Consider the following 25143-nt stretch of genomic DNA (forward strand, 5'->3'; position numbering starts at 1 on the left):
TGCCATCAATAAGCACTGTGGCTAATTTTAACCTCCCTCTTAGTATCCCAATATTTCAATAGATAGAGTTCTTCATTGCTTTTTATATATTTTAGTACTTGATCTTAGCCAAGTGCTAATGAAGTAAAAATTGTAAAAATGTCAAAATGTAATAGCGATAATTTTTCTTTCTGTATCCACCTATAAACAAACCCAGTTCATTTATACAAATATTGAAAAAAATTACGAGATGATCTGTGCGGTGCGCCCTGAATGAAGCGTAATGAGAAACGTGTTAAGAAACGCGTGCTCTTGCTTGTACTTGCTTGTTTATCGTATGCTTCAACCGTTTCCACGTTCATGCGAAAAGCGAAAAGAATCGGCGAGTCGCGCGTTATCTTCCTTTCTTGTCAGTCCGTCAGGATAAGGAGACCGACCGAGGATTCCGCCTTTGTCGTGGGTCAGTAATCTTCCGCCTCTCTCGCGCGCGCACTATTTCGACGCGACGAAATGGACAAAAGGACGTGTGGGACAGTGATTATATCGTCCTGTTTTCTACGCTTGACCGACTTGACTCCTCGCTTCGCCATGCTCGACTCGGTCGAGCCATTTTCCATCGGGCTGAATTATACTTACGGCGGTATTAACCGCACTCTGATTGGGCGGAGTTCGCTAATAAAGACGCATTAACGAGTGCCCACGGCAGTTTAGGTCCGTCGTCCTACGATGGGTCCTACGATAATATCGCGGATAGAAGGGACGGCGTTGTAACCCGCGGGCTTTAATTATACGCCTTATATCCTTAGGCGAACCTTAGGCAGAAACTCTTTATCTCTGATAAAAAAAAGCTCTCGAGTGGATCGTGGTTTCCTTCTCTGCTGGGGGAGCCGTAAAAGACTCATCGTCTGCTCGTACACAGGTTCGTAGAAAGGAGTATTAATGAAGCAAGTCGGAGCAGAGCCGACGTAATGTTATTTATAATGGTTTTCAACGTGTCTCCGTGAATGCCTCGGAGGAATCGAATTATCGTTATTTAATTTAAACCATGATGAGGAAGAGAGGGGGGGGGGGGGGNAATATCGTATGGATCGATTGGTTTCGTCGAGGCAGCGTGCCCGGCGAAACAGGCCACGGAAGATAGCGGTTTTACGAGGTTTGCGCAGAGCTTCGTTGCGCGAGTATGATTCACGTTGTAAAATTAGGCGTGTCGCCCGATAGAAGAGCCGGTGCCTTTGTTTGCGTGTTTACGCTAACCACCTTTTGGGTAACGTTATACCGAAGCCAGAGGACGAAGCCGGAACACCGGGATGTACCGAACTGGAGAACGTCGAAGCGCGAGGATTTAACGATCGAACTTCTCATCGCGCGGCCTCGGCTTAACTGACTAGCGCGCGATAGTTTCGAAACTCCGTCCGTTTGTTCAACTGGATCGCGACTCGACGACCCGCATTGGGTATCATAGGCTGGAACGGCTTGGGAAAGAGAGAGAGAGAGAGAGAAAAGCTGTTCCACGTCGATGGACCGCAAATTGCGACGCGACGACGCAAAGCCGATATGTGGTGTTCGCGCGTGTTTGCGAGTCCAACGACTCGTGACTCTCGTGGAAGTCGCGCGAGACACCGAGTTTCGGAGAGAAGAAACGCAAATACACGTGGGAAATTGGCGGCCTTCGAGGGCGTTGCGCAACTATTTCGTACAATAGAACGCTGACACAAGCCCGCTCGTAATGGCAGGAGTAATCGCAGGAGTGCCGGGTATCTTGAGAATCGAGTTATCCGGTACATCGGTTTCATCGTTCCCCGAACGGAGTGATACTCTTTGCACCTGCGCACGGAGAGTAACTTCTGAGGAAGGGACAGAGAGAGAGAGAGAGAGAGAGAGAATCAACGTGTGAATGTTTTAATTGAAAGCAACGACGATTGTTCGTTTCCACGCTTCAGCGCGATATTCACGCTATCGACAATATTTCCGAGCGAAAATTTCTCTCATTTCTACGTCATTGTTTCGCCGTTCGAATGTATAGTTGGTTTCAAAACGTTGGTCAGTAATTCTCGAGCCGGTGAATGGCGAGGCATCCGCGAGTGTACACACGCAACAGCCAGCCGCCCGTCATTCGTCGTTGATGCGTCGGAAAGCTTCGCAGGAGAATCGCGCGAGGCTAGCCGAGAGACGCTAAGTGTATTCAAAGCGTATTCACGCTACTTCCTCGCTTTGTTTTCGACACTAGGCTTCTTGTATGCATTTTACATTCATCGCGCGGCTCCGCGTAAAAGCGCTACCGTCCGGCGGCGTTCTTTGTAGGGATGTTCGCATAACAGAGTATTGACTTGATAAAATCGATTTTTTTTTTTAAGAAAAATCGACTCAGAATCAAACATCTCTGCTAGAGATAGCTTTAGGGATGCATAGGAAAGGACCGATTTAATAAAATCGATTTTTGTGTGGAAAAATCGATTTTGTAAAAAGTCAATTCAAAGTTAAACATTCTTAGTTTCTTGTCGAAGTCTACAGTCGGTCACTGGATGGTTGCGACAGTTTCTTTTTTTTTTTTTTCACGTGCTTTGGAACACACAAAATATACGACTATGTAAATCTATGATTCACGAATATGCGCAGTAGATGATAGATAGGTTAGCTTTGTTATAATTTTTGTACATTCCGAAACATGTCAAAAGAAGTGTCGCACAAATCGTCTTGTAACAGATTGTACTGATAGAAAATTGTGTCATTTAATGGAAAACCACCGTATTACCTCGCCGGTGCTACAGTGCCAGTGATAACGGCCTTGCATGCGTGTTGCTACCACCATAAAATATCTTTGGCGCCAGAAGTAACAAAAATGTTCCATCAGTGTTTCCGTTCATTTTACGATCCTCAGTAGAACGATCGGCAGCTTCGGCGTTCCCGGTGTGGAATGCAGTGGCGAACGGTGCAAATTCGATCTGTCCGTTCGGCGTTCTCGGCGAAACGCGATCGTTCCCGAGCAGTCGAGTCGCGGAAGCCGCGGTGTAATGCCGGATAATAGCAGCGGATAATACCGGGCAATATTGGAAATCGCGGGCAATACCGGGTGGCCGGATAAGGGACTCGGTACGTACCCGCCTGGTCCCGTCTCGGCGATGCCACGTCGCGATTCGCGTCTTCCGCCGATGATAAACCGCCCGTCGGCGACGATGATGGTCGCGGGGATCGCGACCTTGCGCGAATTTTTGCGGCTCCACCCTCGGCCTTTCTCCCGTGCCGGTGTCTCTGGGCCTCGGCGCGATATAAAGATATAAATAACGCCATCGAGAAGCGCCTGTCCTTGGGTTCGCTTCGTACGTGCATTCATACCGGGTGTGACGCGCTCGAAGAGCTCGCCTGTCATTTCCTCGCGGAAATTAGGCACAATGCAAATGTCGAGGGTACACTTGAGGCAATCTCTCCGTGTACCTGTGTTGCAGATCGGCTCGCCGTTAACGTTCTCCGTTGGAGACTTCCGTTTTCCGTGGAAAGCGAATCGCGGCGAAAAAATGTCGAGGAATCGTATCTCGCCGTCTGAAGACGGTTCATACGTCGGGAAAGGAATTTAGAAAATCTCACCGTCGTCAGTCAAGTCGAAGAGAAGTGGCACGCGGAGGAATTTTTGTCCCGGCGGATGCTTAAAAGCGCGTCGTCCAACGTGGCAATGAAATCGACGTTCAAGGGGGAAAATTTACATCGCGCGTCACGTCACACGCTCTCTCTTTCTCTCTCGTTCTCGCGGGCGTGCCTGCGGCGCCCAGCGAGTCGCGAAAAAAATCGTTATCAGTATTTTCGGGCCAATTGTGACGGCACACCCTATATAAGGTACACGAAGAGAGGTCCCTTTTGCGCCAAGTTGATTGTCCGGCCTTGAATATGCCGCGGCCAGATGTGCCGCGAGAGTGACGGCGACGGTGCTTGCACGTGTGTAGCACGTCGAAAGGGGCCGATAGAGCGCGCGAGTACGGCTCTCGTCTCAGGTCTGTGCCAAATACCCGCGGCGCCATACTCTACCGCCGTTATTTTCACGATGCAGAAATCCGGGGAAAGAGGAACGAGTGAAAGTGCCGGGGCATCGCGCTGTGAGCCACGTACGTGCGTGCGCACGCGCGGCTCGTGCATGCGGCTCGCGTACGAGCGCGTGCGAGCGTCCAGCGGGACCCGTATGCTTTAGAGATTAGCGAAACCTCGCGAAAATTACGTCCACGAGCTCCTCCGGCAAAATTCCCCCGCGTTTCGGCGATTAAAGCGGATTAAAGAACGATCCTCGTGATATTCTGAAGCGCACATCGGCCAGTAAGTTTGGCATTTATCGATGAAGGTCTTACTCACCAGCGCTACCATCCAGTCATCTATAAATCATTTTTTTTTTTCACTTTTTTCTTGACAAGTCGCTAAAAAATTCATCATCCTCAAAAATGGGCCATTTAGAGTCACTTTTTTCCCGAACTGCTATTAAATTTGTAAAATATAGGTATTTTATATATATATATATTTTTTTTTTTTTCATTGTCCGCTGCTGATTTTGTTGGTCACGCTCTTGATCTGCGTTATGTCTTCTTGCGAGGCAATAAAAACATTTTAAAATAAAATTCCCCGCAGAACTAAAACAATATTTTTAAATAAAATATTTCTATACCCTCGTCAAGGTTTTATTTAAAAACATTTCGGTCTGAGTATTGTTGTTGTAAGTTGCATCAAACTGCGACATGCATCATTTTGCGAGTGACGATACTAAATGTTGCCCTCGATGTTCAGGAGGTTCGGGAAATAAATATAGTCTGAATGGGTTAAAATACACGCGGCGAGGTCGCTTCGGCAAAAACTGCGACGTCTCGTCCTACCTTCGTCTGTTATTTTTTCGCGACGGAAGGGCGACCCGTGAAGAAAGAGCGCACGAGCAAGAATGAATGGAAAATACGCGCGCGCCGTGCCAGTTCCGCCGCATTTCGGAAATCGTAAAAATAGATCCTCTCGGGGTTGCACCGTCTCTGAACCGTACGCGACGTCTCTCCCCTTTCCCATCAACCGTCGGCCGTGAAAAGTTTTAATATTCGTTGGGTAAGTGCCCGAAAGGGAGGGGGAGACTCGGGGGGAAGATTGATCGTGCGACATCGGTGGAGGTGAGCCAGTTTCTATATCCGGCGGAAGTAGAAGCGAGACGTGCTCGGTTTTAACTTAAAAGCGAAAGTTACAGTTTTCTACGAGAAATACGCGCATAATAGCTGTCACTATGCGTCTCTCCTTTCCATTTTTCTTCTTTATCTGGTTCGAATCGGAGTTACCCTCGGAAAAAGCCCTCCCCCTCCCCCGGATCTCATCGATACACGAAAATTGGATCGTGCGGGAACTACGGTAGTCCGCGCGATTAATTATTAACTGTTCCGTGTGCTTATATAACTCCTAGGACGATGCACTATAGTTCTTGTGCCGTTTTTTTTTCACCGCGCACTTCTCGGAATCGCTCTATAGCCGCAATTACGCACGTGCGGATATGGCACATGTGCGAAGTAAGTTCTTTCTCGGGGGCGGCCGGCTTATTTGCATAATTGACGGAAAACGTTATTATCGGTACCCTATGTGGTAAAAACGTCGGAATAAATATCGTCTTGACGAAATTCGATGAACCGTCGACAAACGAGATTGTCCATTAGCTTACCATTCGGTGGTCGAGTTCTTGTGCACTTTATTGCACTTAGAAACACCCGTCTCGCTAGCACCTGTGCCAGACATTCTGGAAACTTAAGGCGGCAGGTGCGGCACTTACGGTCGCGACATTTTTATTATTTTAGTCGGTATAAGGATTCGCTAATGAATTCGCGTTCCAGATGCTGCTTGTGATATCGTGGACTATCTCTTCTCAGTTTTTACATTCCTCTCTCTCTTTTTGTAACTTCGTTCTTTTCTTTTTCGAAAAAAACCCGTCAGCCGTGCTGTCCGTCCGCACCTGCGCGAGGATCAGCTCGAAAACAGCATCCGTTCGTGCGGCTTGCTCGGTCTTGATTGAATAAATTCTGTAGCGCTTCGAAATACTGAAAAATACTAAATCTTACAATATTTGTGATGCAATATCGCGATGATATGTAAGCATTAAACGTTTGTGGCATTCAATTGCTCCAATCTTATTCCATCGTTATGTTAAAACAGGAGAATATTTTCAGAAATTAAACAGCTCTGACGCGTAGGATTAAAGCATTCCGGGTCCGAATAGCATTTAAATACTCTAATATTATAATGTAACTGTAAAGTATACTTTAGGATTACCGGGTGACGTTATCTCGTTTTTCCTCGAACACGCGGTGCACCCTCTCTGCACTTAGCTGGACTGCATAAATACCCTTCGTTCGCCATATCTCGCTGGGGCATGTAGTTTCCAACCAGTGTCCTTCCGCCTCTGCGCCGGGGATAAGCTCCGGGGCGTAGGGTCGGTGGTAGCGACTGCTTAGAATATTGCGGGGGTGGTCACCGTACAGAGAGTGCCCCATGAATCATCCGACGTACAATCAATACGAAAGCGGCAACCCTCGTGGCACACCGCCGGGGGTGCCGGGCCGGTTGGGTTGGCCGCAACCACGGAGGGGCGATTGTCGTCCTCTCCAGCGCGTTGCTAGAAATGTAGAATTCTCTCTCTATCTCTCTCTCCCTTTGAAATATGCAGATGTTTTATCCTAATACTCGCCGAGCGAAAAGTCAACGCGAATATGAGAAATTTTGTAATAATTTTGTACATTCAAAATATTCTCAGAAACGTTGGTTTAAGGTTGGTTTCCTCTTATATAATTTCTTCACAATTATTCTCTTTGCTTAATAATCATTAATTTTATTATTCATAGTAATGCTATTTATGCTGGATAATGAAGGAAAATTCTTTCTTGTGTTAATAGAAAAGGAATAATGATGAAGAAAATATTTGACATATTGCTTGTAAAATAAAGTTTCTATTTATTATTTCATTTCTACGATTAATATGCATAATACTTTAATCTAATAGCATAGGTTCTCTCCTATGCATGTACAAACGGGAATGCAAATAGGAATCGGCTTTCTGTCCATGCGAATTTTCGAGTTTCGCAGAACGGATCGTTATTCCGTCTGCGTGGCGGTCTGGTTTAGGGGCGATTTTTCCCTTCGTGACGCACTTTGTGGTTAATAAGAACCGATACATGCGCCGAACAGTTACGGATGGATTTCAGTTGTACAGTCGTAGGAAGAAAAATGATGGTTTCAAGTCAGATCGTTATAGAAATTGCTTCCGTGGAAATATCCTTCTTGTCGTTCGGATTTTACTATAATCTTTCTTCGAAGATATTAAATCGTCATTAACAAAGTTTGTAAACATATCTATGATAGATAATATGGAATTTTCGATTGGGTTTAATTACTCGTAAACAATCGTACGCAGAGAAAACAGTTTCTTCGAATCCAGTATTTTTCTTTGACTCTAACAATATAATTTTATATAGTGTCATTTTGTTTGAATAAGAATTTTGTTGTTTTACTTATTAGATTAAATTATATTATCCGGTGGAAGAAGATACTGTTATCTAAAGAAAATAAAATTTGCTCTTCATTCATATATTATTCGGTAATATTAAATTTTTTTTTTTTTTTTTTTTTTTTTTTTTTTTTTTTNTCGGACTATTCCAACAAACAAGTGTTTGTCTGAATTGAACAAAGTCTGTTAAATCCAAAGAAATCGTTTTCTCTGTATACTTGAGCGAATATTGCGTCTGGTCAGGAACGGGCTCCGAATTTATCAGCTTTTCCAGCGAGAGAAGCGTTCGTGTTTGAACGCGGTCGGCAACGGTTGGGTCGTTTATTGCACTTGAAATGGTCCCTCAGGATAAAGTAAAGCGTCAGATGGACGGACGGACTCTTCGTCTCTACCATTTTTATTGCCTCGAGAACTTTCCGGTAGTCCTCGACGAGTCCGATAACTACGTCGGAGACAAGTGGATGGAATTGTTCTTGAATCCTCGCGATGTTCCGCGACAGTTGACTTTAATTGTCAACCGCGGTGCGGAATAATTTTCTACAGCCGATGATTGGCGAGCTGTCAATTAGTTAGCCGTCGGTTTTCGAGCGCTTGCGCGGAAGTACTTTCTATTCAGGTTTCATTACTCCGTTCAGGGTCGAAACGCCTCATGGAGGAGCTCCGTTTCACGTCTTCTCGTTTCACGAGAGCCGCCGCGATTTGATCTATATATTTGATCGATATATCCCAAGTCGGCCGTCGGTCGTGGCATGTTCCACTGGCGGTAAAAGTATAATACTAATCGGTACTTCCGTTTTCTACGGGCACGCACGTCTAGCGAGACACGCGCGACGATGCGCGTTAGAGTGCCATCGGTTCTTTGTGCGTATGTGCTCACACGGTGTCATTAAACGCCTCGTAAACGCCTCGCCGTAGAATGGACTACAAATGGTCCGACAAAACGCAGTTTCTTGCTCTATTCAACGTCACTTACGATCGAGACGAGGGGCATCGTGCGTTTTCTATGGTACCACGTTCACTTGAATACGCTACTTGCGGGCATATTGGCGCGCATTCAAGCACCCACAGTTGCCGTCGTGCGACATTTTCCCCCGTAATCAATTTCCACGACGAAATCTGTTTATAACGAAAAAAAAAGAATGGCTCGAGTTATCGTTTTCGTTGGATTTAAATTAATTCTTTCTCGGTAATCTCGGTCGTCTCGGCGGCGTTTTCGCGTTCGTTGTGTTCTCGCGGCAAGACTCTCCACTTGCGGAATATTTTTATAAATAGAACTCGCGGGACTGGAAAATGCGCACGGAGGTCCTTTATTCTTGTTTAAATTTCTTGTACGCTACTGAAGCTACGGGTCACTATAATCTCGCGGTCATGGTCGTCCCGAGACCGTTAGAGTCTCACACACGGTATAACGGCCCCATTTCTTCCAGGAGCGTATTTAGTTCGGTCCCCGGGGTAGTGTCTCGCCGGTTCACCCCTTTACCTCATTTGCCGCATTGGTTGTTCCTAGCCATCGGAAAAGGCGACTACGTGAGTCGACTTCGATCCATGGCCGGCCAGTACACCGTAGCTAAGAACGAGGTCACACTTCCCGTACGAGAAGCTCTCGTTTCGTCAATGTACAGGGCATACACATCATACAAATGATCGAATTAAGGGAAAAAGCGTATAATTAGTAGGAAGATTCCAAGCTGAAATGGCTGACGGAATGTCGTTCCTTTAATTCCTTCTGTAACTTTCAATATTTAATTTAATTTCAAGCAGACTTCGCCGATGCTTCTATTTCGTATGTAATTATCGAGCCACCGTTGTTTGCAATTACAAATACCGATATCTGATATACCGGAAATTAAGGAGATCGAGGAAGACGTTTCGCTCGAGTTTTCGCCGAGAAAAACTCGGTTTTAGAAGCGGCCTTTACTCTGCGCGCTCGCGCGTGTGGATTTCACTTCATGAATGAATGCAGCGTCGAGGCGCTTCTCTCGTGACGCTTAATTAGATCTTAATTGCAGCGTCGGCGGTGATATACCGTCTCGCAAGAACGACGACGAGAGAACCCACCAGGGCACAATGCGCCGTTAGTGTTTTAGGCAAATCGCGCTTCATTATTGTCCGCGTTATAGCACGACGAATAACGTCGGCCGCTGTACGACAGGAAGAGAGCATATGTACCTTGCTTTTGCAAAACATATCTCAAAGACACACCGAGACAACGTGATGTCAAGCAGTGTGACGCCGTGATTTCGCTGCAGCAAGTTTCGAGTCTCGGGTTTACGTAATATCGAGATAACGTGTTACTGTATATACCGTATATTCAATATTTTACGATATAATATATACAGAATGAAGTAATAATCATTACACTTCGAACATTTTCGAAAAGTGAATGTATTTTACTGAAGACTAGATGAAAAAGTTTACATTTACAGATGTTTGAAGTGGTGACCATTGGTGTACATACAATTTTTGTGAAATAAATTTTTCTCCTACTCTCATATTTCGAATATATTCGAGGTGATAATAGTTATCACCTCATCCTATAAATATATATTTTCCTTCTTTATAGTTGTTTATAAATAAATTGCAAAAAATTTGCTGTGGAAAAAGTAAGAAGTCTAATAAGCGGGGGTAAAGATAAAAAGGGGAGAGGGGAATAATTCGAATGTTAATCATGCGTGTACACATGCAAGGTGTGCATTCCGTGGTAAGTTCGTGCTTAGCATACGCGACGAGGAGAGCTCGAGTTAGCGCGTAAAGAATTCGCGAAGCATTCGTCGCACATGACAAATCGCTCCTTTTCGCGCGTCCATCGGCGCCGCCGTCTTAGCGAGACGCGCGGGGATGAATTATTCCCGTCGAGATCGAGATACTAACATCGAACAATCGTGTTTACTTGCTCGTCTACCGCGGTAATTCTCGGTACGAACCAAGTGGAAAATATTTATAGTCCGCAGTTTTCGTCACGGTTCAACATATTTGTCGGTCGCTATTTATATTTATTAACGCCATAACGTTTTATTTATTCCTTATTTACGCTGGAATAAATAGCTGGGAAAGGCTCAATAAAACAAAATCCATTCAATGTAAAATAAAGAGGAATAAAGCTGTCGTATATACGACGCTCTTGGTTCGTATAATTTATTTTCGCGAATATTTTCCGCTACACATTCTTAGTCGTCGTTTATTGGATCCTTTAATTTCACGCTTTCCTTTGGCCACTACCATCCCCGCGCGTATTCACGAATTACGTCCTTGTTGATATTCCACGTGTAACATGGAAGCTACGGGGCTTGGGAAATCACGAAAGACGAAAAAAGGTTTACGCTCCGTCGGCGTGACTTCCGGAAAAGGAGTCGACCATCTGCCTTCATGCGTCATTCATACAGAAGTCATTGTCATTGTCACTCCTGTCGTTCGTCACGTGACGTGAATTTATGAATGATGCCCCCTGCACACGTTTTCGGTGGCTGTGCGGGGGGGCTTGTCCTGTCGCGTACCTGTAACTACACGCACGATCGACACGCTGTTTATCCGATTACACGCGAGAGACAATTGTTCGTTGCAGGAGAGATCCGCGGCGCATTGTGCGCCGCAAAAAATGAATAATTCATCGCGCGTGACGTGCAGGGCGCGTAATAAAGGTATCGGAATTTTCACGAGTTTCACGGAACCCCCCCCCTCCCCCGCCCCCACATGACGTGAACATTTCTCAAAGCCCTCCGAAATCCCTCGAGAATACGTTTAGACGTTGAATGCGACGAGGAATCGCGCGATTGCGACCTTTCCTTCCGACCCGTCAAAATTCCCTTTGAGTTCTGACAGGTTGCCGAATGTTTGTATAAACCCCACGGCTGAGATGTGCGTCTTGATCTCACGAGAGATAATCCGACCCGATCGTCGTCCACTCGCATTATAACGTGCGTTCGGCCGCGATCTTCAAACGGTGTCGAGACGTTATCCTGGACATCTGCTCGCGCAGGCGAACGCAGGCGAGTAACGAAAGTCCGATATTTTGCACGTGCAAGGAAGGAGATATCGATGGTCGGCTCCACCGCCTGGGGCAACGCCGGAGGCGGCGGGGGCGGCGGGGCGAAAGGAAACAAAAGTTCCACGGGAAGTGCATCCGCGTATATCTCAGCGATACACGCACGCATTCACGTTATAGCGCGACGTCGTAGGGCGTGAACCACGTGGTCGATGGGTGCACGTGTGTGCTGCGCGTGTGCGTGCGTGCGTGAGATTTCTACGCGTCGGCGGCCGTCGCGAATGTACGCGAACGGGCTCGTCGGTGTGCGCGCGTGTGTGCGCAGAATGCCGCTACCCTCACGCATTGTACACGCACACACTTCGGCGATTTTGGGCGCCAGCCGTCCACAGTTCCGACGGATGCGAGGGAGATTCGTCGGGCTGATGAAGTTTTATTCGGAAGTGGAAGTTTAACCGTATTAAAATGGCAGGTCGGACGGAGCACGATGTATGATTCGTGGACGGTGCGTTTATAAGGTCGCCGGAACCGGCGTCGAATAATATGGCATTAGCGGTCATTGGGCGCTTTGAAGTCGCGCCCCTGAGAGGGGGAGGGAATTCGGAGATTCGTTCGTGAGAATGATTACCCGCATAGCGCTCTTTCGGGACTTTCCTGTGCGGAAGAGCGCTGGACCGGCAGCTGCCGAACAAGTGTTAAATGCGTTTGCCGGGCCGTGTGCAAGAGATTCTCCCTCGTCAATTATTATTAACACATTTGATGTTTGAAGTCAATGATTAAATAAGGCTCTTAGATATACAATCATAAAAAGCGGGACAAATGAGAGCCCACGCAGGTAATTACGCGGCAATAGAAGGTGTTCGTTAACTCGGAGAGTAACACCCGCGGTTTTGGAGCCAAAGTAACATCATAGGTCTCTCGGGCCTGCATAATTTTACCACGATCATTTAAGGTCCGTTAATGGACTTTATTGTCTTTTTTTCATCTATAAGTAAACAAGGAAGTTTCATATTGTTTATTTCTTTTGTCCATTTTACAGATCGATTAAATGAAAAATCGTTGTTTTCGTATTCGTACGTATCGTAATGTTCACGAAACGTCGGGGGGGGAATTCACGTAGGTCGCGGCACCAACTCGAAAAGCGGACCGAGCGATACATTTGATAGTGGCTCCTCTTTCCGCGCTTATTCTTCGACACGCATTCTTAGAGGCTCGCGGAGAGAAAACGCCGTCGCGCGTTATACAGAGCACGCGCGCGCGATCTAATATGTTATACGCCGGCGGATTGACGTGTGGATGATATGCAGATCGCGCACGTAGTCCTCCGTCCGTTATACGCGACGGAAAGCGGCGGCGAAGGTGCCGCAGGGGGAGAGTTTCGCGTCACGGTCTTCGTGATCGAATTATATCGCGATAAAGCGGCGGTATAAAGTAGTACGTACAAATAGTACGCCCCGCCGTGACACGAGTAAATATTTGCGCTCGCCGTGGGTCAATGTATGGAGCTCGCGGGAAATGCTCGGCGAATTTTTAACAGCTCGTTACGCGGTTGCGGACGCGCGCGCACAACGTTATTCGAATACAGTAAGAGCCGCCGAACTCGAAAACGATCGTCCGATCCATCTTTACGTTCGTCACAGGGCTTGTATATTAAGATAGACACGTGTAAATTTGACTACAGTGTTAATGTTTTAATGGCAGGGTCGGTGGGTTTTCACAACGTCAAAACATTTTTGAAAGTATTTTACGATCATTCTTTAAAGTTGGTAAACTTTACTGTATCTTCTCATTTATAAATAAATGGGCGAACAAGTTTCATATTATTATTTGCTTCTTTTACTTATTTTGCACGTTGATTAGATGAACAATGAAGAGCATGGAGTCGCATCTAACACCAACTTTACCATTCGAGGGTTACCAGTTCATTCGTAAGATTGTATTCCTTACGAATAGTGCGTATTTATCACATAGAATGACGAAGTGTACTGAGAGAAAAAAATAACTAGAAAATAAAAGATATATATATATACATATACATATATATATATTTATTTATTTATTTATTTATTCAGTAGGTACTAATAACATATTTACTCAAACCTAAATTCTTTTATTTACAAATCGAGTAAGCAATTGCTTTCATGAAAAACTGCGGATTCAAATAATACAAATTCAGAAAATTAGATTAGATACAACAGGAGGTCCGTACGCTAGTTCAAGCAACCAAATGAAGTAAGCATTCAAGTAACTCGGTCGAGGTGATCGCCGTTTTGATCGAGCGCGTCGTTAATCCTTCGCGATTTCGATCGATATCGACTGACCGGACGCGAGCGATTTCGTAACGATGAGTAACAACGACGACGCGGCAAATCCGCGGGGAAAGGGAGAGAAAAAAGAAGCGCAGCCCTTTTCAATCTCAATGACGTGATTCATGGACCGATGCGGATGCGCGCCGAGCGAGAGCCAATTTCATTCCGCGAACGGTAAAAGGGAAGTCGCGGAGGTGCGCGCACGTTCGATGCGCCCACCTACGTTGACACTGACAAATCGACGAGCGTGTTGCGGGCAAATTGCCGCGCGCCGTGCGAATCTGCCCCGCGGACTTTCTCTCCTAAGTCTAACAGCGCGCGGCGAAAACCGGACGACGTTGTTGCGCAGCGGGCTTCTTGGCAGCGAATCAGAGCACCGGCGCATGGCCTTGCGCCCGATTGCATTTTCGTCGAACCGTTTCTGCGATCCGCGATATGTTCCCTCCATCTGGTCGTCGACCTTCCCGTCGCGCGCGCGCGATACGTGGGCGTTCATTCATTCCTCCGGTAAGAAGGCCGTGTCTACTACGTACTCGTGACACGGACTTGGCAGGGCTTCTTCGCGCACCACCCCGCGTACACATCCGTGCCCACGCCGAATTAAAACCGCGAGAATCATATGCGAGCCTCGCTAACGACGCTCAATTATTTTAATCCCGTCCCGTCGCTTAATGTTGTCGTTGCCCCTACAAAATCACGGCGCGCGTTCCCGCAAATCGAACGTGGCCGGGATTATTCGGCTCATCGGTTGCGCCTGTCGTCCCGCGTCTACCTTCGGAGTCGTTCAGCTCGGCAAGAGCTCGCTTCGTTATGTCGATCATCTTTCGCTTAATGCTGAGAGAGAGTTAGTTACTCCGAAATGGAACGAAATTGACTCGGCCGGCTCTCAAGTCCAATCCGGCTGATCAATCAGTCGCCGAATGGATCGGTCCGGCGATCCGATTTCGGAGTCGTGTTATTCTGTCTCGCTCCCGTCGCAAACCTCCGTGTTTCTGTCTTTTGAACGAGCGCTTCGTGTTCGAGGATAATCTTACTTTATTGCTAATGCAGCGATATCGTTCCGTTGTTAACGTGCCCATTCGGGTCGATCATTCTTTCACTTAAGATTACCGAGGTACGCGCGGGGCATTTTGTCACGGTGTAGATATTCGCGCGTGCTGCGCGCGACGCGCGCGCAGCTCAGACGCCGATTAGGTGCCAGCTACGTCGCTATGCGACATACTCCGACATAGTGCGCGTTCGCGCAGTCGTCGCCGTAGCTCGACGACTAAGGTGGAGCTTCCGTTTCCGGCATTGGACGTGCCGTAGAACGTGCCGAGATCGACACCCGTGTACTACGTTCGGTATGAGTTCGCTCGTTTCGCGTAAAACCATGAGAAGCCAACCTCGAAGCCATTTCTTGATTTCTCCTGTGATTTTATTGCACGGAATTAATTACTATACGCCGATGGGCGTACGTCAGTAGTACTGAGAATAATTTCCATCCGATAAATCGATCAAATGACGTATCCGATTGTTAGTTTTATTGTCCGATCAGGCGAAGGATATCTGATGTGTCCGATGAAATTACCGATGCAGTTACCGATGTAACCTAATCGGAAAATTAATCGGCCTTTGTATATACGCTACGCAATCTTCGTCGGATAAAGGCACGACCTGGTCGGATGAAATGACGAAATAATCGGACATTGCACTTGTTCGGATATATCCGTTTGTTATTTCTTCTAATTGGATCAGATCCCATTAGATATAGCCAGATATTTATCTCGGTGAAGAAATTTTATAAGATGCCTTCCATTTAGTGACGCAAGTTGACACAAGCCGACTTTTATAGTATCGTTTCTGCTTCTTTCCGTTTAATTTATGTCACTGTTTGTCAGTGATTCGAGTCAATTTCGATGAGCTCAGCTACGAGTTGAGCGGAGTTGAATGTGGATAGAGGGAGAAATAATAGTTCTAAAATAGCAGAGGAGTGAAAGATTCTCCACATTATTATATAAAATTTCTTACATGTAACAAATCGTCATAACCACTAGATCGTTGGGAAGCAGAATGCTTTCCATTTATTGTACTGGAGCTAAATCGACCTGAGCTAACTTAAATCGACGCTAGAGTCATTAAAAAGCACTAAAAAGCATGTAAAGAAATCACCTATAACACGCTGAAATTGTATGAATTATTCATTATACAGGATTATTAATTTAACGGACGGCAAGTTTCTGTAACTCACAACAAAAGATATCCTATATTTCATTCCATCAGAACGAGATTGCATGTCGCCACTTTTCCGAATAACTGACGGACATACTTAACGTTTCGGTGATTAATTTACCGATATGCTATCTTATCAGAGTCGTTGACATGTATGACTTATTATAGAAAATTATTAATTTGACGGATGATATAACGATTTTTCGCAAGTTACAATGAAAGATATTTTATATTTCGTTCCATCAGAATGAGATTGTGTGCCGCCATTTTTCCGAGTAATCGACGGGCATGTTTGGCGCTTCGGTGATCTGTTTATTGATAATGCTATCTTATCAGGGCCGTTCCCTCAATCTTGCCCCCCCCCCCTCCCCGCTCCAAGTCTTGACTCACCGTGTCGTAAAGCGATATTCTCGCGATTGGATTCGCTTTTTTTCTCGAGCGATACACGTTCGTACGAGACGCACATCCGTCTCCCCTTCGTCGATCCCTTTCGGGAAAGGCAATTTCGCGAGGTCACGATCCACCAGAACCTTCATCCGCCTTTGTTAACCACTTTATTAATTTACCGCGTGTAATGCCGCGGGTCAAGGGACGTCCAAGGGTTAATGTTTCTTCCGCGCCTATAGCCGTACCGCGAGACGCGTCCCTTCTCGCCTACTTCCTCTGACATCCTCTTTAACTTTGCATGGACGGACAGTGTGGAGGAAGATGCATCCTGCCATTCCGCTATCCTCAATCAATCAAAGACCGCGGCGGGAAGTAAATTACTTCCCGCCGCGTTTAGAGAACATAAATAATGTACACCAATTTCTCTCTTCTCCTCGTCGAGTTGCCGAGTACTCGAGGTTGAAGTTTCGACTTCTTAATTGTCTTCACCCTGCCCTGAACTCTCGCGTACTCTCGTCCGTGCTAACGTAGGGAGAAAAAAAAATAACCATAGCAGAATTCCGCTTCTGTAACGCAGGCCGCCCGCTAAATTTCGCCCCATCTCCGGCTGCTCCCTTTTGATCTCCGTAATCGCGATTCGCTAATTCACGCCCCGTGTAAATCAACCGAGTGCGAGCGCACTCGCGTGCTCTCGCGTACGTCCTTATCGCCGCGTATCATGGAAATCGCCTCCGCCACGTTCGCCATATGCTCGCCGGTACCGTTGGCGTGCCTCTCCTTAGAGAGCCGGTTCTCGTTTCCTGCCGGCGGAACGGCGTCAGCGATGCTCTCTTGCGCGACTCTCTCGCGCACGGATCTCTCCGACTCGTCTTCATTAACGGGCTCATTCGAAGGCGGTGGGATTTCATGTATTAAATAGGATCCCCGGTCGCATAATTGATTCGTCGCTGAGCCGACGATCTCGCATTTTTGGATCCGGCCGGGCCGATCATCCTTCGTCGTCATACCGCCGAAACACCGATAAAGAAGCGGAGTGCTCCGGAGAACGAATTTCGATTGGATCCCCGAGTCAAAATTTTGACGTTACGCTTTGACGCTCTCAGGATAATTCGCGTCTATTTAAATGTCTCGTGTTAAAACTATATAGGCTAATATAAATCTATTTTGACGATACTGTGTGACGTTTCTTAACTTAAAATTAGAACTTTTGAATCTTCGATTCTACAGGATTTATTTTAATACTACCTTGACCGTATTTTGACGTTAAAACAGCGAATACGGGAATTTAAGACATCAGAGTCACAAAGTAGGAGTGAATTATATTATTGAAATTGAAATTGTGCGAGCCGATTTTGCTATCTTAATTCCTACAGAGAAAAAAACGATTATACTGCAGAGGAAAGCAATTATTCAATCTACTTTTCTCCTTTCGGGTAATGATTATCTTGAACAAAAAATACCCTATTAATAATAAATATATTTTGAATTAATGCTTATAATAAATTTATGATTACAATATACTTACGGATATATAAACTTATGAAATATTCGAAACAAGTAACATTCACTTGAATTGCAATATGTACTTTTCTGTGTGTACCGTATCGCAGAATCAAAGATTTAACATGGGGCGAAAATTCCGACTCGGCTCTACAAGCCGATCAAAAGGCACCGCTGTAGGCTAGAGCGTTGATCGATTTGTAGTCCGCGTAGCGATCTCCATCGTCCCTGAAGAATCAACTGACGCTTGAAATAATTAGCGTATTGTCGCAGGAACGAACGTTATTGCGCGGTACCGCAACAACGGATACGTACATACGACTGCGAAGAAATTGCAAAGCCGCGGAATTTCTGCGGACGCGCGATGCATAACTACCGGCAACTTGTTTTTCAACGCTGCGGCGGCGCCGCTCGCCGATGGCGAATTTGCTTTGTACGGTGAAATCTCGGTGATACACAAATCGTTACGTCGTTTTCGTGCAAAAACCTGTTCCCCAGCCGCGCGCACATCGAGAGCAGCGACGTCATTCCGAGCGGAAGCACGCTGTGGTAATACGCGCGGGGAAGCGGTAGAGGAGGAGGATCGCATGCTGAGAAGAAAAAGAGAGAGAGAGAGAGAGAGACAGGACACTGCGATAAAAGAGTCCGGTACTTCGCGTATCTTCGTTTCTACGTGGTCGGAAGCTGGAGCGAGTGACGACGACTACGCGCTCGGGAAATCCTGAAGAGTCGCGCCGTCAGCACGGACGCGCCCGACACGGCGCACAAGGGACAAAGAAATTGCGCGACCGCCGCGGACTGGCCGTCACCGCGCGGCTATTGTCCATTGATAACGACTGCGCTCCGTGCTTGCATAGAGATCGCTCTCATTGTCGCCTCTAATCAAGTTAACGCGCGCGCGAGGCTTTTCCAGTCGCCGAGGAACGTCAGTTATCGCGCAGTACTCGTGACAGCATTCGGTCCCTCATCCGTCCGTTTCTCGACGTCGAGCACGCGCGCGCCTCTTTTAATTGAAGGCGATTGCGTCGAGCTCGGCGATAGGCGCGCGACCGAAAGCGAAAGGTACCGATGCATCAAGTATCGACATGTTTATATCAACGCATCGTCAGCCGCGCGAGCCGCGATAACGCACGTAACCTTGACTTTCGTGCGTAATTGTGTAATTTGATGGGGGGTGTTGATACCGTGAAATCTAAGAAGAAAGCCGATCACGTGTCTAGGAAAATATCGAGAAGGCCAGAGGACGATTGCTCGTCCGACGATCTATCGTGAAATCGGTAGATTTACGATAAACGATCGATAATACGAACCCAGTTGTATTATTAAGAGATTCGTCAAGTGCATTCGTATGTTAAAATTTTATATCGACGTCAGGCATGACAAAGCGGATCGAGACACGTGATTTTTGTGTGACTCGATTCATCTTACCGAGTATGAACTCGGGATTATCCAGTGATCAGCGATAAAGGCCAGGAGAATGAACGAATATATTCGTTCCTGATGCAAATGAGTTGGGAGCGTCATTTTTATCTTTTCGTACGTTCTCTTCCCTCCGAACGCTCGAGACTTTTATTCGGGGAAATCGCAAGTTTTCCCTGTCGATGCGCGATCGATGGCGGGTTAAACAAGCTCCCCGCGAAGAATCGTTCGTTAAATTAAACGTCCGATGTGACTTCACTTTTTTCTTTTTTTGTAATCCGAGCGCGCAGTGGTTCTCTGTTCGGCGAAGGAGTCAATTGACGAAATTACGGTGAAATAGCGGCGATTCATCGTCGAGAAACAGTACGCCTCTCTGACGCCACGGCGGCTTAATCGAATTACTTTTACCGCGCGTTTCTGTAACGCCGCCCGGTAATTGGAAATCTATCTAGGAGATAGATTTCGATTATAGGACGCGCGCCAAATGCATCAGAGGATCGCTTTATAACGGATAAATTGAATCTATAAGGCCCGCGCGGGCGCCTCCGAAATCGATTTCCATTAATTCGCGGGGAACCGTTGTATCACCGAGCGCGCATGATGTACGGGGTGTACCAGCAGTCGCGTGCGCGCGCGCACTTTCTCCCGATTATAAATTCTTCGGCGAGACGGGAATCGATTTTCCCTACGAATTATTCAAGAGCATCATGAATCAGTATTACAGTATCAAGATCGGCGAAACTAAATCGGTCGGAGTTCCCCTCGCGAACTTCACCGTTCGCTCCTTGACATTGCGATGATCGATATCATTTTCATTTTGTTCTTCGCAACACGCTCGCTGCCAGCGTCGTGTGTTTTGCACACTATGCAAAATACTCAGTTTGCCCATTTAATACGTTTTACACGTGGATAAGTGCACTGTACTTTTTTATTTATTCATTTATTTGTTCGTTCACTTAACGGGAATAAGAACTTTTGATTTTTCACAGGCGTAACGACGGAGGAAATGATTCAGTATTACATACCCAGTAGATCGAATTATAAGTTATACGAAGGAGGGAAACATTTTTTTCTTAAATTATTCAATTTAACGAGAGCGCACGGATCAGGCTTTGTTTAAAAGAATTCAGGGAGTTATTGGAGTTAAATATAGTTACTAAAAATATAACATAGATTATAAAGAGCGACTTTCAATTTAAGCGCGGTAATGAACATGTTAATATCGGTATGTTCCTGATACTTGTGAACAAATAAAAACTGCGACTTTCGAGACACCCTGTATAAACCAAGCCGTCAATATCGCTCATTTTTTGTGGATTATATTACGAACTTCCGTGATGGTTGCGATCGGTTGTTTCCGACTCTGTGACACTGTTTACACTGTAAACTCGCGGCAACGCCGAGAACAACAGCGACGTTATAAGTAATTCGTGTTACGACGCCGTCATCGCGTCATCATTGTCATTCTCTTCGTCGTTACGAATGAGTAATCCGTATTGCGCAATACGCGGAATTTACAACCTCGTTTCTTCTCTGTGGCCTGGTGGAAGAGGGGGGGGNCGCTGTCAATTTTACGATTCGACACGGCTTCGTCAAATCTTCAATCCGCGAGGGACAGGCACGCGCTATCGTGATTCTTGGCGTTCGCGGACTCGGGGAGGAACTCTGCCAACTCTGATAGTTCTAACCAGAGTTCGTTGGAACTTCCTCAACGAACTTTTAACCCCTCACGTCGGAATAAAGCGTCGCTCGCGTAATTGTTTCTTCGCGAAACGCCGGGGAAGATCGTTGAACCGTCCGGACGCTGGCTGCGATGAGAGAAAGAAAAAGAGAGAGAGAGAGAGACTCGAGTATGTCGTTACGTAACGCGAAGGAACACACGCCACATTTGCAGTCGGCATTTCGAAGCGTCGCCGAAACTCGCGTCCGGCTTTCCTCCACCGATCGGCCCAATTGCGGTAGGTCGATGTTGCGTGTAACTTGAAAGCGCGAACCGCAATCGCGTTTTTCCTTCGTGGGAAGTCCTTATCCGGGTATTGTTTTACTCGCGCGTGCAAGTGTCCTCGGCATGGAATGCACCTCGGCCAATGCACACACGCGCTTATACATATATATTTCAGCACACAGCTCGCTCGGTACTGAGAAAACGATCCTCGTCTTTCCTTCTCCGAGTCTCCTGATAACCGATTTCCGGTGACGCGCGAACTACGAAAGCGATCCCAGCTGCTTAGGCGCGTCGCGGGATCGATTGTCATGAATCGAGACTGCCACGGGTAGCTTACACATTCCAGACGTATTACCATACGACGCCTCCGCTTAAACGATGCGTAAGCAGTTTTGCATACCTACGACAAAGCCGCGCTGATAAATATTGATATCGTCCTTGATTCGGCTGACAGGTGCCTGACGAATTACGCGCGGATGCCCCGGTGACGATTTCTTCATGACAGCGCGCGATCGCGCGGAGTAACGGCGATTCGTGACGATTTATTCTGTGAAACGCGTTCAAGGCAGATTAATCGCTTCAATTTGAGACGCGACGATTGTTACACACCAAACTTTTCCTCGAAGAGGTTGTCACTTATCGCAGCTTCTCGATGCGCGATCTCAAGTGTTTCTGTGACCCTTAATTAGTATCAAAGCCGAATCCACTTGAGAGTTATAAAGCCCGGTAATTTATTCATTTTTCCGCGTTCTCGCGACCTCCGTTTCTAATTGCTCGTAATTCGAGCAACTTCGGCGATGCCTCGGCATTTCCTGCGTTACAAAAAAAAGAGGGAGAGAGGGGAAAGGGAGAAGAGAGAGAGCGTTTAAGCTGCGTAAAATAATTCACGTATCGCTGAACACGATACGGAGCGTAGATTCGGTTGGATTTTGATGATTTTATAATTGCGATTTAATTTTATATCATTATACGATCATCGCGTCCCACTTACTAAGTGACCCTGATGCAAAATTCAAAAATTCCCGACACAGTGCGGCGTGGACGATCGGGGCGGAGTTAATAAACGTTGCTCGCATTGCGAACGACGGATCACGGGGGAATCGAACTTGTTTGCCAACGGGTAATTGCATTTAATTAGTAAGCCGTCGTACGGAGCGCGAATCAGAAATGATCTCCCCCGTCTAATTACACGGGACGAGGAGAGCTGCAGAGCTCTCTCTCTCTCTCTCTCTCTCTGTGTGTATAGGCTTCGCGCGGATTAGCATAGTCGCGCGGCCATTAGCGCACGAGATCGTGACAGATCGGACAACGGATTCGAAAGGTTGCGGAGCACGGACGGACGTGGGCTCTTTAATGCCGCGTCATCCGTGCCGCGGATAAATGAGATCGAGGAAGACGGAGGCCCCCGCGTTCGCCCCGCTCATTTCTCATTTCTCCGCCTCGCCACCGCCGGTCGAATCGCAGCGGAAATATTTGCGTTTCTGCATTAAGTGCGTCTACGTAGGTAGACAGATACCTCGCTGTTTCGCGAGGGAGCCCAAACGATTTCTCATGGGCGTGGCAGCGCGCGAGGAGTAGCTGCAGCAGCAGCAACGCGAAGGAGCGGGAAGCGCGCAACGGCGCGCATTGAAAGAGCGAGAGATTCCGGCGGATTAATAATACAGTCGCGTAAAAATTACAATTCTCAGTGCCGATGCTCCTCGACGGAAATCCTATTCCGCTACTGTCCGTCGTATCATTCGCGATGTCAAACGGACATGGTTATGCGAGAAAGATCCAACCCGCGTAGAGTACAAGTTTCGAGAATGAAAATGAATATTGGACGCGTGATTTTTTAAATAGATACAGGTGGCAACTGAAGTTCCTTGCGCATCGTTCGAGAAGTCGAGCATCCATTTTCTTTTCTTTGAGGGTATCCGTTGGCACTTAAGAATCCGAAGAACGCGACTAAGAAGTAAAAAAGATACAGTTACTAGGAAATAAAAACTTTTTTTTTATTTTAGACGTCCGTAAGACTTGGTTCTTTTTGTTTTACGTGGAAAATTTTTCGTTCCCCGAGACGGGGTCTTTTATTTGCTGTCCTTTATCAGTGTCCTGCGCTGAAATATTTGGTAATCCAGCTCTTAATCTTATCGGTTAAGGATAGACGTTATCGGACGATTTCCGGTTCATTCGTTTCGTGCTTATAGTTCGTGTGTCTCTTCTCCTCGGTCACATTTTGTGACCGGCGAGTCCCGAAAAATCACCGTCCTTTCCCGCGTTATCTAACACGACGGCATTTCTCGCGCAAACGCTCCTCTCTGTCGCCGCTTTTCGCGCATTAGTCATCGGCTTCTCGCCAGGAGAGGCGAAAGGCGACTCGTAATAGGTTCGAGCTGTGCCTGCAGCCTAGCAGCAAGCGTACAACGCGTGTCTCGTTTCGCTCGAGCGATCGCTGTAGTTGCCCAAATGACCGCTGATTTCCAGGTAGTGCACCGTGCAATCGTGCCGGAGATTATCGACGATAATCGCGGTTTCTAATCGTCCTCGCGAGCGACTCAACGTACGATATCAGGAGGGAAACGTCAAGTTCGCGGTATCGTGGTCGGGCGGCTCGGCGATCAATTGATTTTTCGGAATTCATCGAGAGCGTTCAAACGATGGCGTCGCGATACGAGAGAGAGAGAGAGGAGACGTGTTCGGCGATATAAATTTCGTCGACACGTACGGAGAACAATATGACGTGTCAATTTAAATATCCCCGATACTCCGGTACGACGTGTCGCGCGCGCGTTTTCGATAAGCACAGTACGCGGCGAGTTTTCCCTGTGAAATTTCCGCGACAACCATCGCAACGAGAGACGTGCGCGATCGCGAGGATATACGGCACGGGGTAAAAAACGTCACAGGGAAATTGCCAGCTATTTGCGCCGTTACCGGGGATAACGTGAGCTTTAGGGGATCGTTATCTACGGTGCTTAACTGAAATCTCAGCCGAGACGGCGGGAAACCAGTTTCGGGAGTCAAACTGTCCGAGAAAGGAGGGAAGTTCTTCGATTTGCAGGAACGCGACTTAATCCCTCCCCCTCTTCGCTTCTCTGAGACATAAAACGTTCATCAAAGGATTTCGACCTCAGCAGGATGTCTCGGGAGGGTTGGACGCAGATATAGAACGAATAATGAGCTATCGTCGGGATATCACGTCACATTAACGTTATTGGAGCGGGAATCTTAGAAAAATAGCTTTTCCATAAGATCCTCGGCTATTTCCATGAAAGTTCCTTCCACATCCCGGCCAGCCCCGAGTAGAACGGCAATCGGGCGTGATCGCAAATACAATTTTTCTCCTCTCAGACGACCATCATTGCCGACACTTCCCGATGTTATTCGATAATATTCCGTGCAACCGGCTAAATATCGATTTCACCATTCGTACGACAACCTTTTCCAAAGGTCACGAATCGTTAGATCCCGACGATCCCGGAAGAGGACGGTCTTTCGAGACGTTGCTTCGAAAATCGCAGCTTTTCCTCGGCGCTCTCTCCGGAGCGTCGGTCGGCGTGTCCCTAGGTAAATAACCCTTCGTAACAGAGGGCCCCGCCCTACAGGTCGGCCGCTCGCCCTCTTTCTCTCTCTCGCTTCAGGTTTAGCTGGAGTCGTCTCGTAGCAGGGCTGCCACCACTCGAACGGGATCCCGGGGCGCCGGGCTCGCCCGTTACATCCCTGCCGACCGCCGCCGCCGTTCACCCGGCTCATTCTTTATCTGACGGTCGAGCGGTGCGGATCGTGCCGGTGTGTACGGACCGTGGTGGCCGCGAAGGAAAAGGCCGCGACGAGAAGCGCGTTCTTCGATCTCTCGCGGAGGAGAGAGTCCCGTCCGGCTTTTGTCGCTCGGTCGCGCGCGCGCGGCGCACAAAATCGACCGGATCGAGAG

The 25143-nt window shown here is 47.2% G+C and overlaps 1 protein-coding gene across 1 annotated transcript in view; it reads left to right on the forward strand.

Annotated features, from left to right (window-relative positions):
• Positions 1 to 25143, forward strand: part of LOC106741053 (proteoglycan 4-like) — a 112218-nt gene that overhangs the window by 23235 nt on the left and 63840 nt on the right. The gene's annotated exons all lie outside the window — the stretch shown is intronic.

The sequence above is a fragment of the Dinoponera quadriceps genome, unplaced genomic scaffold (assembly GCF_001313825.1).
Source record: "Dinoponera quadriceps isolate SergipeBrazil2010 unplaced genomic scaffold, ASM131382v1 scaffold367, whole genome shotgun sequence".
Classification (NCBI taxonomy): domain Eukaryota; kingdom Metazoa; phylum Arthropoda; class Insecta; order Hymenoptera; family Formicidae; genus Dinoponera; species Dinoponera quadriceps.